Source organism: Schistocerca nitens, chromosome 5 (assembly GCF_023898315.1).
Source record: "Schistocerca nitens isolate TAMUIC-IGC-003100 chromosome 5, iqSchNite1.1, whole genome shotgun sequence".
Lineage (NCBI taxonomy): Eukaryota > Metazoa > Arthropoda > Insecta > Orthoptera > Acrididae > Schistocerca > Schistocerca nitens.
The window spans coordinates 419,946,918-419,959,584 of NC_064618.1; positions in this window are offsets into that span (position 1 = coordinate 419,946,918).

Sequence of the window (12,667 nt, forward strand, 5' to 3'; positions counted from 1 at the left end):
GAGACCGGGCCGCTTTCGCTACCTTACCTCTGCCCTTCGCAACGGGACACAGCACGTCAGTCCTCGATTCCTATGAATTTCAACCCTCTGTCTCCTGCATACCAATAGGGCGGCACACAGGAGGGAATTGTCGTCTCCACCTGTCCCCGTCAGGGACAATACCCTTTGTTTCCTGGAGCTCTTTCACCGCTTTATCTGAAGCTATACATCTACTTCGTATTTCACATACCTCAGACGTCTGCAGTGTAATCCATCACTTATTCATGTAATACATTTCTGTATCTCAGCTACGTCTCTTCGGGTCTCTTCAGTGCGCAGACAATGAGACGCCACTATCCTGTAGATGTTCAAATCCTGGCCTTAGCACAGATCAGGTACAAACTGTCATTCACGTGTCCTTCTAATGCGTATATCAAAACACATTCCCTATACTATATTTGCAAACCTTCTGTCCTCTTAGGTCCTTAACGTTTCTCATGCGCGATTTACTTTCATATAGGGCTTTACTCCGGACAAATAGCTTCAGAAAAGATTTTCGAACCCTTAAATTTGCATTCGTTGTTAGCAAATTTCTCTTTTCAGGAACGCTTGTTTTGCTATTGCCAATCCGTATTTTATATCCTCTTTTTTTCGGCTACCATCAGCTATTTTGTCACTGCCATTAGAGTGATACGGAAAACAGCTATTGACACAGACCCCATTTGCGCGGAAGGAAAGAAGGAGGGCCTCTGCGGTGCTCTTCGAGTTCAGCGGGAATACCAGGGGCTGAGGCGTTTTAGGGCAGTCTCTGCAGATGTGGAAAGTCGTATGTCAGGGTGACAGAGCGGTTAGCGCATGTGCCTAGTGAGCAGGAGGCGCGGGTTCGAATCCCGGCCTTGACACAAATTTTTATTCGTCGCTTCAGTCTGCACATATACTTCACAGCTGTCTGAAACTTGCAAAGGTCTCGGGAACCGTATACGAGGGTCGTTCCGAAAGTAATGCATCCTAAGTTCCTCCTGGCATATACAACTTTCCAATAACTTCCGGGAATTCAGCCAGGTAATACTCTCAGCGACCGCCGATATTTCGGCGGGAGAACCCTCCCCATTTTCAAGGCAAACTGCAACGGACAGGTGACGTACATGCAAATTTAAAACGTCCGTTGTCGGACGGATAGAGGGAAGATAACACACACACACTGAACCTATTTCTTTAGATATGTTGACGATACTTTTGTTGTTTGGCCTCATGGTAGGGAGAATTTGAGTGCCTTTCTAGAACATCTGAACTCGATCCACCCGGACATTCGTTTTACGAAGGAGGTGGAAGAGGATGGTTGCCTTCCCTTCCTTGACGTGTTGGTTAGGAGGGAGTATAATGGATCATTGGGATATGCAGTCTACAGGAAAAGTACTCGCATCGACTTGTACTTACAGGCTAATAGTTGTCACCATCCGGCTCAGCGTGAAGGGGTACCTCGTACCTTGGTACACAGGGCGCTTGTCGTTTCTGACGCTGAGACTTTGCCAGCTGAGCTGTCCCATCTTGAAGTTACATTTCGTCAAAATGGCTATAGTGATAGACAGATTGAACGTGCGTTGCGCTATCGACCAACTGTACATCGGGTGACTGATGATAATTCTGAGTCAACACCTAAGTCTACTGCCTTTTTGCCTTACGAGGAAACACTTCCAACAAGATCGGTCGTATTTTACTGAAATACGATGTGAAATGTGTTTTCCGACCTCCATTAGAGCGCTTTTTCTGTTAAGGATGATCTTGGTCTGCGTAAGGCGGGTGTATATCGTATTCCCAATAGCTGCGGCATGGCATATATTGGTAAAACTATCAGGACTGTGGAGGACCGATGTACTGAGCATAAACGGCACACACGATTACAGCAGCCAAGTAGATCTGCTACTGCCGAACATTGCTTGGATACTGGTCACCCTATATTATATAGTAACACCGAGATATTGGCATGCATGTCCACCTATTGGGACAGTGTTATTAAGGAGGCTGTTGAGATTAAATTAGCGAGCAAACTCGTTAACAGGGATGGAGGTTTTGGTTTAAACCCTGTTTGGAATCCGGCTCCCTCCCTTGTCAAAAAACAGAGGGAAAGAGTCAATGCTACCTCACCTGCGAGTTTGTAGTCTCACTATCGATAGCTCTGAGTTTGGTCATCTTTGGTGGCACTAGTGTTCAGAGTGTGTGTTATCTTTCCTCCATCAGTCCGAGAACCGAGGTTTTAAAGTTCCATGTACGTCGCCTGTCGGTTGCAGTTTGCCTTGAAAATGGCGGGGTGTTCTCCCGCCGAAATATCGGCGGTCGCTGAAAGTGTTACCTGGCTGAATTCCAGGAAGTTATTTGAAAAATGACTCCTATTTTTTGTGGTGACTTCGGATGTCCGCGCTATATGTCGTTGGTGCAGTGCTAATGCTTTTAACTTCCTTTTCACTTTCGGTCGTTCCGTTGTTCTGATTTCGTTGGCGGCAGCAGAGAAGTGTTCCAAAATTGTCTGATATGAACGCGCGTATAAAACAGCATGTGTGATTGAATTACTCACTGCTGAAGAAATTGCACCGACTGAAACCCATCGATGCTTTCTTAAGGTTATGGGGACGATACAGTAGATGTCAGCAATGTGAGGCAATGAGTACGGCATTTTCGAGGTCGTGAAAGGGTATCCATGACAAGCCATATCTTAGCCGACCTTGCACAGCTGTCATCCCTCGCAATGAAGAGTATCTTGATCATTCATCCGTGCTGATCAGCGGATGACGACCAGAGAATTGTGTGGAAAGGTGAATGTCGGCTGTAGTGCCTTAGAAACAGTGTTGGGACATATTGGATATCGCAAAGTCAGTGCGGGATGGGTCCCACAAATGCCTACAGAAGAACTATAAACTCATCGACTGGACATGTGTCGGGAGCTGCTGGACCAATATGATGCTGAAGATGAGACGTGGTGTCACCACTATGAGCCAGAATCCAATAGACAATCCATGAAAAGGCGGCATGGGAATTCTCCGTCAAAGAAGAAAGACATAGCCGCCTGCAGGCAAAGTGACGTGCACACTCTTCTGGGATAGCCAAGGTGTGGTTCTTTTGGAGGCCTTGGAGCCTGGAGAAACTGTTAGTTCATCACGCTACAAGACGACACTGACTAAGCTGGAAACCCGAATTTCCAGGGTAATACCAGAGAAGAAGACCAACTTTCAGCTGTAGCATGATAACGCCAGGCCCCACACCAGTTTTGCTGCCACGCAACTCAATGCAAAATTCGACTGGATTGTCTTACCACATCCACCGTACAGTCCCGATTTATCTCCTTCACACTTCCATCTCTTTCGGCCTCTGAATGATGGACTATGTGGCTAACATTTTCAAGACTCGGATGCTGTTGCAAAAGCTGTAAGGAAATGGTTAGCCTTAGTCAGATCCGATTTTTACAACAGAGGCATGCAGGCTCTGGTTCATCTTTGGCAAAAGTGCTAACAAAAGGTGATGTCTATGTCAAAAAATGACGGTCTGTAGTTGAAATATTGCTCTATGTATCTGTCCTGTCGTGATTTATGTATCTTTCTGTGGTTTCCATGAATAAAAATAGGAGGCATTACTTTCGGAATGATCTTCATAGTTTCGTTCAGTGTGCATTAATAACTATTTGAGCTTCACAATAGAAAGAAAAACCTGCGAGCGGTTCCAAATCGTCGTCACGATAATCAGCCTTGGATGTTATACAAAAGCCATTAATTATTTGACCACTGCACACCATGGGAACACCATCACATTGTAACAACATCTCAGCGTATTCCTAACTATATTCGTTAAATAAGGGTCTCCTAGTCATGGGAAGAGTTGTGGGAAGTAGGGTTTATAAGTGGAAGTCGATATCATAATAGTAAATATTTAATCGAAGTGCAAATGAACATGGATTCTTATTACACTCTGTCTCGTAAAAAACTGAAGGACAGAAAACTAAAATGAAATACTGAAGTTAATTATGTGATACTTTGATTGACATATTTACAAAAACTGAAGAACAGTCGAAATCAGAGAGCTCCTTATCTGCTCAACTAGCATTATAACATCATCCCAATGAACTACGCATCCAGAAAAATGGGAGCTGTTCAGAGTACGGTCTCTGAGATATGAATTTAACATCTCATGCAGTAGTAAAAAAAGGACACTTACATCTTTAAACTGTATAGGCAGCACTGGACGACAGGCAGGAAGAAAATGATAGGAGACACTGTAAGAAAACGAGTAACCAGAATGGCTATCCCTGACGTGGCGTACAAATACGGAAGGGCTCTTTCTAAGGTTGGTACCCAGTTTGAACGGTCTTGCATTATTGGAGGGCGTATCTCACGCGCTGTATATAAGTCAATTCACATGATTGGCCAAATGAGAGAACAACTGCTGAGAGGGAGCTAAATTTCTCAGATAAATTTCTCACTTGTCATAGCAACGGGTAGGCAAAATTCTTGTTGGCACCCAGGCTGAATAAGTACTTCCTGCATCTCATGTGGGAACTGCGGGATAAGGCTCAGCTGCTGCTGCACGTCAAGGATCAACTCCCAGAAATCACAAATTCAGAATATGACGAGCAGGCCCTGCGAACCACCAGAGAATCCCACCCAACTTTTGAACGAAGTTTCTCTATTGTACAGGGCACTGACCAAAACAGTCTCGGAATTCGCTTCCTTCCTTGGAATACTTCCAAAAACCTGCCTGTCGTCCAGTGCTGCCTATACAGGTTAAAGATGTAAGTGTCCTTTTTTTACTACTGCATGAGATGTTAAATTCATATCTCAGAGACCATACTCTGAACAGCTCCCATTTTTCTGGATGCGTAGTTCATTGGGATGATGTTATAATGCTAGTTGAGCAGATAAGGAGCTCTGATTTCGACTGTTCTTCAGTTTTTGTAAATATGTCAATCAAAGTTGCTTTATGTATGAAAATAAAATGTAACTGGACTGATACATAGTAGTCTAGCTATTTGTACCGGTCATCTTATATAGTATCTGGATCCACATGCGTCATTTGTCTGACATCAAACGGTGTCAGCGGAGGGTACTCGCTGCACCGGTTTTTTACGCCATTGGCGGCTGCAAGAAACTGAATGTATTTAATACCGCGCGATCAAAAAGTCAGTATAAATTTGAAAACTGAATAAATCACGGAATAATGGAGATAGAGAGGTACAAATTGACACACATGCTTTGAATGACACGGGGTCCTCAACAATAGCTGTAGTCAAGGAATAATGTTGTGAACAGCACTGTAAAGCATCTCCGGAGTTATGGTGAGGCATTGGCGTCGGATGTCGTCTTTCAGCATCCCTAGAGATGTCGGTCGATCACGATACACTTGCGACTTCAGGTAACCCCAAAGCCAATAATCGCACGGACTGAGGTCTGGGGACCTGGGAGGTCAAGCATGACGAAAGTGGCGGCTGAGCACACGATCATCACCAAACGACGCGCGCAAGACATCTTTCACACGTTTAGCAATATGGGGTGCAGCGCCATCCTGCATGAACGTCGTACGTTCCAGCAGGTGTTTATCAGCCAGGCTGGGGTTGATGCGATTCTGTAACATATCGGCATACCTCTCACCCGTCACGGTAGCAGTTACAAAACCAGAATCACGCATTTTCCTCGAAGAAAAAAGGCCCGATAACGGTAGATGTGGTAAATCCAACCCATACCGTGACTTTCTCGTAGTGCAATGGAGTTTCCACGACAGTTCTAGGATTTTCGGTAGCCCAAATTCTGCAGTTGGGGGCGTTGACAGACCCTCGGAGCGTGAAATGAGCTTCGTCGGTCCACAACACGTTACTCAACCATTCGTCATCTTCCGCCATCTTTTGAAACGCTCACACCGCAAATGCTCTCTGCTCCACTAAATCGCCAGGTAACAGTTCACGACGCCGATGGATTGTGTACGGATAGCATCGGAGGGTACGCCTAAGTGCCAACCAAACAGTAGTGTATGGAATGCTGGTGCGACGTGCGACTGCACGAGCGCTGACTTCCCCGTGCAAAGACGAACCCGCTACAGTCTCCATTTCTTCCTGAACTGTCAGCGGCATTACGCCTTGTGCTAGGTCGGCCGCTACGGGGTCTGTCGTCTAAACAACCTGTGGCTTCGAACTTCGAAATCATTCTCGCCACAGCTGCATTTGTCAACGGAGCTTTACCCGTTCGAATCCCCTTGCTACGGCGATAGGATCGTAATGCTGAACTAGCACATTCCCCATTATGATAATACAGCTTCACTAAAAGCGCCTTTTCAGGTAACGTCAACGTGCTGCGACTGCTGGCGCATCTGATTCTCTCTTTTTTTTTCTTTATTGTTATTTTTAAACCTGTTTACAGGTAGGCCAGCAGCAGCATACTATGCCGCTCTTTGGCCTCAGAGAAACACAAAAGAGACAAATGAAGACAATGTGAGAATAAAAATATGGTGGACATATAAACGGAGACAACAATTTTTAAAATACATGGAGCCGTTCACGGGCGTAGAGTCCGAGATAAAATGTGTTCAGACACTTGGACACATACATAGACGAAAATTGTCACACGTGAACGTAGTTGGACAAAACGAATAACACTGAACCACTTAAGCACAAAACGACGGCACACACAGAAACGAGGCGTTGATCTCCGGCGCGCGAATGTTCACTAACCGTGTACGACTCCGGGGACCTGCCAAGAGAGTAGGAGGGGGGGTGGGAGAGGGGAGAGCAGATGCCATGGGCATGGGAGATAGGGGGAAGGGAGGAAGGGGGAGGGGCAGCCCGGCGGAAGAAGGGTGGAGGGAGGGGATGGGGGAAAAGGAAAGAGAAGGGAGGGAGGGTGCCTAAAGGAAAGGACACAGGAATTGGGGGGGGGGGGTAGGATCAAAGTTGATAGGAGGGGTAGATGGAGGGGAGGAGGACATCATCAGGGAGGGGGAGCTGGCGGAAGCCACCTTGGGAGAGGGTAAGGAGGGTGGAGAGATGGAGACCAGGTGGGACATGGGAATACAGGCGCGGCAGCGGGCGGGGGTGGGAGAGGATGGGTGAGACAAGCGGATGGGGAGGATCGAGTTTGCGGGAGGTGTACAGGATCCATATCCTTTCAAGGAAAAGGAGGAGGTGGGGGAAGGGGATGAGATCATACAGGATCCGCGTGGGGGAGGGGAGACGGATGCGATAGGCGAGGTGGAGAGCATGGCGTTCAAGGATTTGTAGGGATTTATAAAAGGTAGGGGGGGGGGGCGGAGATCCAGGCCGGATGGGCGTAACAAAGGATAGGGCGGATGAGGGATTTATAGGCGTGGAGGATGGTGGAGGGGTCCAGACCCCACGTACGGTCGGAAAGGAGCTTGAGGAGACGGAGTCGGGAGCGTGCCTTGGCTTGGATTGTCCGGAGATGGGGAGTCCAGGAGAGGCGACGGTGGAGGGTGACGCCAAGGTACTTAAGGGTGGGACTGAGGGCGATAGGACGGCCATAGATGGTGAGATAGAAATCAAGGAGGCGGAAGGAAGGGGTGGTTTTGCCTACAATGATCGCCTGGGTTTTGGAGGGATTGACCTTGAGCAACCACTGGTTGCGCCAAGCAGGGAACCGGACAAGATGGGATTGGAGAAGGTGTTGGGAGCGCTGCAGGGTGGGGGCAAGGGCAAGGAAGGCGGTGTCATCGACAAACTGGAGAAGGTGGACGGGGGGTGACGGCGGCGTTTCTCTCTCTCATTACAGCTCCTTTTATACACGATTGTCATGCGCAGTCACTGATGTTTTGCTGTCCAGCGCCATCTGTCGGACGTTTTGTGAACTTTTTTTTTGTTCTAATAAAACCCAATGTCATTCTCTCTACATTATTCCGTGGTTTATTAAGTTTTCAAATTTATACTGATTTTAGGCTGTGTACTCTGCCTGACGCAAAAAGTAAAAGCGAGTTCATTTAAGGGTAAATAATAGTACACTGCCTAATATTCTCTTTCACTGTTCCGGTATTCGCAATGGACGTCACTTGATTTTTCAAGAACAACGCCAGAACAGTAGAGCAAAGGTTTATACTATCTGATCAAAAGTTTCCGCACACCCTTCGTAATACGGAACTGACCACTAGATGTTACGAGGCGCGGGCCCACCAACATTAAACGAGAAGCAATAAAAGCAGAACGGGTGGGTCAGGAGAGCTCAGAGAATGGGAACTAGTCATTGAATGTCACCTGAGTAACAAATCCATCATGGACATTTTAACCCTTCTAAAGCTGTCCATGCCGTCAGTTGGTGATGTGGAGGTGAAACGCGAGGGAACAACAACAGCTAAACCAAGGCCAGCCAGACATCACGTGCTGACGGACGGGGACCTTGGAACACTGCGTAGGATGATGGTAAATAATCGCTGAGCAATGACTCACTCGTGAATTCCAAATTTTTACGAGAAGCTTAATGACTGTTTGTAACGACTGAAAAAGGAAGGGCTGAGCAGTGGTAAAATTTGCTGTTTTGAAGAGCGCGCCGCAGCGCGTAGTGTAAAGCAGTTGCCCTCCGTTTCTGGCGGTGGCGCCGCGGTGGAAATCGCAGCTTTGATGTCTCCCTCTGGTGGGAAAGGGAAAAAGTTGCCTGTTCACGTGCATATATGGGGCGCTATGAGCTCGGCAGTTTGTCAGTCTCGGCGAGTCTGGTCAGTTGGTCAGCCGGGTCAGTGTGGGGCAGTCAGTGTCTGTCCGTCGTCCGGAGTGCTAGTGTGTGTTAGGCCGCTAGTCTGCTCGAGTTGCTCGGGCAACGGTCATTGGCGGTTGGATCGATCGGTTGGTCGGTCGCGCACTGAGACACATGATGGCTTGTCCGCCTTGAGCGTCGGCGCATGTGAGGTCGCCACTGAAGTCCAGTGGGCCGCGCCGCATAGCGAGGGGTAGTGGCTTAACGGTCGACACGAAAGCAACAGGAGCCAACCCACGACATCGGTCTGGCCGGGGCGAGCCGCGACGCCGTGAGACGGGAGATCGGCGCGCCTTCCTGCGTCCGTTGAAGCGGCTGGCAGCGGACGGTTCGGGAGAGCGTTGGAGGTGCTGCGCCAGGTCTTCGCCAGACATCGCAGTTTTTTTTAGATGTTAAGTGATTCGTGGTATGTTGTTTCATTTACTTGTTAAATTCTACTTGTTTTCTTGGTCAGTCCCTAGTCCTCAGCTAGCTCGTTTGTCTCTCGTCCGCATTTGTTAGGCAGTTAGTGTTTGTCTGTCTGTCTGTCTGTCTGTCTGTCTGTCGGTCTGCCGTATGTTAATAGCGGCCTCTGTCATGTTTGTCGGATTCGGTGTTAACGAATTTATTGCTTAAGGTGTAAAGGCCGAATTCCTGAAATATGTTTTTATCTTGTCTATGATCTTGAGAGGTGGTATATGTGTGATGTAGAACATGTTTATACATTTTACGTAAGACTGCATTTCATGGGTTTTATTTAAATGGTCATTTTAGTATATAAAGTTGCTCCCTTCCACCGTAAGAGTTCTTTTAAAAACAAGTTGCACTTTCGGCGGCAAATAATTTTTAATGTGAGTGTTTTGTACCATTCCCATCCCTCTTACGGGGTTCATAGTTAATGTGTTTGTGTGAGTTGTTAAAATTTTTAGTTTAAAGTAATCTGGTGTGTTGCAGATTTGCGCCAGTGTAGTCTTTCAGAGGTTGTTGTGAGCGGTCGTGACTACGGCTGTGTTAAAAGGGAGCGGCAAGGTTCTCAGCCTGAAAGCTCATCAGTTAAAAAATAAATAAAAAAGCGGCTTTTAGGAATAAAATTTCCATTTATTAAAAAAAATTAATTTGTTCATCAGTTACCCATTGGCAACTATTTACATGCTCACATAGTGTCATTAAATGTGTTAATGTTCTTGGTGAATCGCTAATAAATAAAGTAAATTCTTAAGAAAAGGTTTTGAAAGTAAATTCACGGTTCAAGGGCTACAATAGACTAACAGCTTCCCATACGCGAAACATTTCTGTAGTAAATTGTAAGCGACGCCTGAGACGGTGTAAAGAGACACACCAGGGGAGAGTGGATGTCTAAGATTTGGAGAGATGAATCACGCTATTCCCTGTGGCAACCTCATGGGATTGTTTGGATTTTGCGAACGCATGCCAGCAGATGTAGTGCCAACAAGAAAGTACGAAGGAAGTAATATTGCAGTATTGGAATCTTCTTCGTGATTAGAGAGTTAAGGAAATGCTAAATGTGAAAGTATATGAACACATTTCGCAGTACAAGAACATTTCGGAGACGTTGACAATTTGTATCAACATGACAGTGCACCTGTCATGAAGTGGTGTCGATGAGTCAATGAATTGTGGAGAATGACATTCCTGAAATGGATTTTCCTGCCCGGAATCCTGACCTCAATCCAATGGGACATCTTTTAGGATTTATAATGTGTGCTTTGCTCCAGATCCCATTGTCCAACGTCACCATCTTCTGTGTTTCGGCTGTTGTGACATAATGGACTGCCTTTCGTCCACAGACATTCATAAACCTCATTTAATATGAAACCAGCAGAGTTCAAGTCGTCGTGAAGACGAAGGGTGTGTACACTCCATATTATAGTCCACTATTTACTGTCGGTATACTTTTGCTCAGATAATGTATAGAAAGCAGGTCACCTTAAGGTGTGTTGCTGTGGGTGCGCCTGCAAATACGACACTTTCGCTCATGGCCCTAAGTATTATCTCTGATTAGTTTGTCATAGCTGAGGGTACTTCTTAGAAATAACAAATGCAGCCAACATAGCTGCCGAAGCTGGAGACTGTAACAAATCGGGAACAATGGAGTGAGCTGATAGACGAGGCTTAAGTAAAACTATTGTACATCAACGTGGCTAAAGGGACAAAGAACGTGAGACATGGGTTGGCAGCTGATACTCTTTAATAAGTTATATACTTGTGTTATACTTGATGTTTTCCCCCACACTGCGGCGTTCTTAATCCCCTCCTTGTGGTTTTGGTTCCTCACACTTCGATCGAGTGGGTACCGATTGTGCGCGAAAAGGTCTACTGTTTGCCCGACTGCGCGTGTGCACTTACCGCAGCAAACATGTTGACTGCGCGCGATGAGGTGGGTCATAAAGAGGTAGACTGCGCACGAGTGTTTCATTTGCCACTTGGAAATGTTTGCTCTGAACCGTTGGTAGCACTGTTATCATTAGTCATTTTCTCTGAGTGCTGTGCTGTGCTGTGAGTGCCGGTTCCTGCTCCTCGATTGTGACGTGTAAGTCATGTATTTACTGAAACGATTCTTCAACCAACACTCGGTTTACTAAGGAAGCCAGTCACAATCATGCAGCCGTTTATAACTTAAACAGACAAATTTTGTAAGACGGAAGGCTATTACTGAATAATGTGGCAGACATTTAAAATTAATTCCTAAAGACGTTGCCTCCAATGGACTCGATATATCCAGCAAGACAACCACTTACATTAACGTAAATGACATATATTGGCTTCACGGATCTAGTAATAAACGTGAGAAACATAGAAGTATATACAGGATTTGATGTTATAAAGCGTTTCTTATTATTATCATAGGGAACAAATATAGTTTCCGTGTCTTTTTAAGTACTTTGACAAGTGCCCCATTATGGGCGTCAGTATTTTTATCGAGCGTTTTTAACTGTACCTGTAGCTGTTCCTGCTTAGCGGTCATAGAAAATGCGAAGAAAAATTCTTAGTGCCAACTTGTGTTTTCCTCCGCGCGCTGTTAACTTGGCTCAAAACACGACCATCACGCGCAGTTGACCATTCCGAAAAAGAGGCCGCGAGCAACTGATTTCTCAAATAGCAGGTAAAACTTTGGGTCTGCTCGCAGTCGGGATCACCCGTATCGATAATACAGACTTATCATCGCTAGACGTGCAAGAAAAAAACGTTTGCTGCTAAAACACATTACTGCTTTTCCACTATACTACCTCTTTTAATCATTCAAAGAAGGTGCCACCCTTGTATTATTAGCGAGATGTAGTATAATGTTTTTGCGACTCATGTCTCAGCCCTAAAATCCCAGATTTAAACGATACTCTCTTGCCACCCTTCCCTGTTACATTCGCGAATTGTACGTCCGGAAAAAAGGATTGTTCGCAAACTCTGTCCTAAGCTATAAGTTTTCTGATCTTCTCGTCGTGGTCAGTTTGCGAGACTCCTGTGAGATGAGGTAATATGTTGCCCGACTCTTGGAACTTACGCTCATGGAATTACAATAAACTTCTTCGTGATGCACAACGCCACTGCCGGCCGGTGTGGCCGAGCGGTTCTAGGCGCTTGAGTCTGGAACCGCGCGACGCTACGGTCGCAGGTTCGAATCCTGCCTCGGGCATGGATGTGTGTGATGTCCTTAGGTTAGTTAGGTTTAAGTAGTTCTAAGTTCTAGGGGACTGATGACCTCAGATGTTAAGTCCCATAGTGCTCAGAGCCGTTTGAACAACGCCACTCTTGTAATGTCTGCAACTCCATTGAGCATTTACGCAACGCTCTCGCGCCGACTAAACCATCGCCTAACGAATCGTGCCACTCTTCGTTTGATCTTCTCTTTGTCTTCTATTAATATGAACTGGTAAGGGGCCCAAACGAGCAATACTCGACGATCGGTTGACGAAAAGATTTGTAAGCCAATTCTTTCGTGGACGAATTAGTTAATTTGC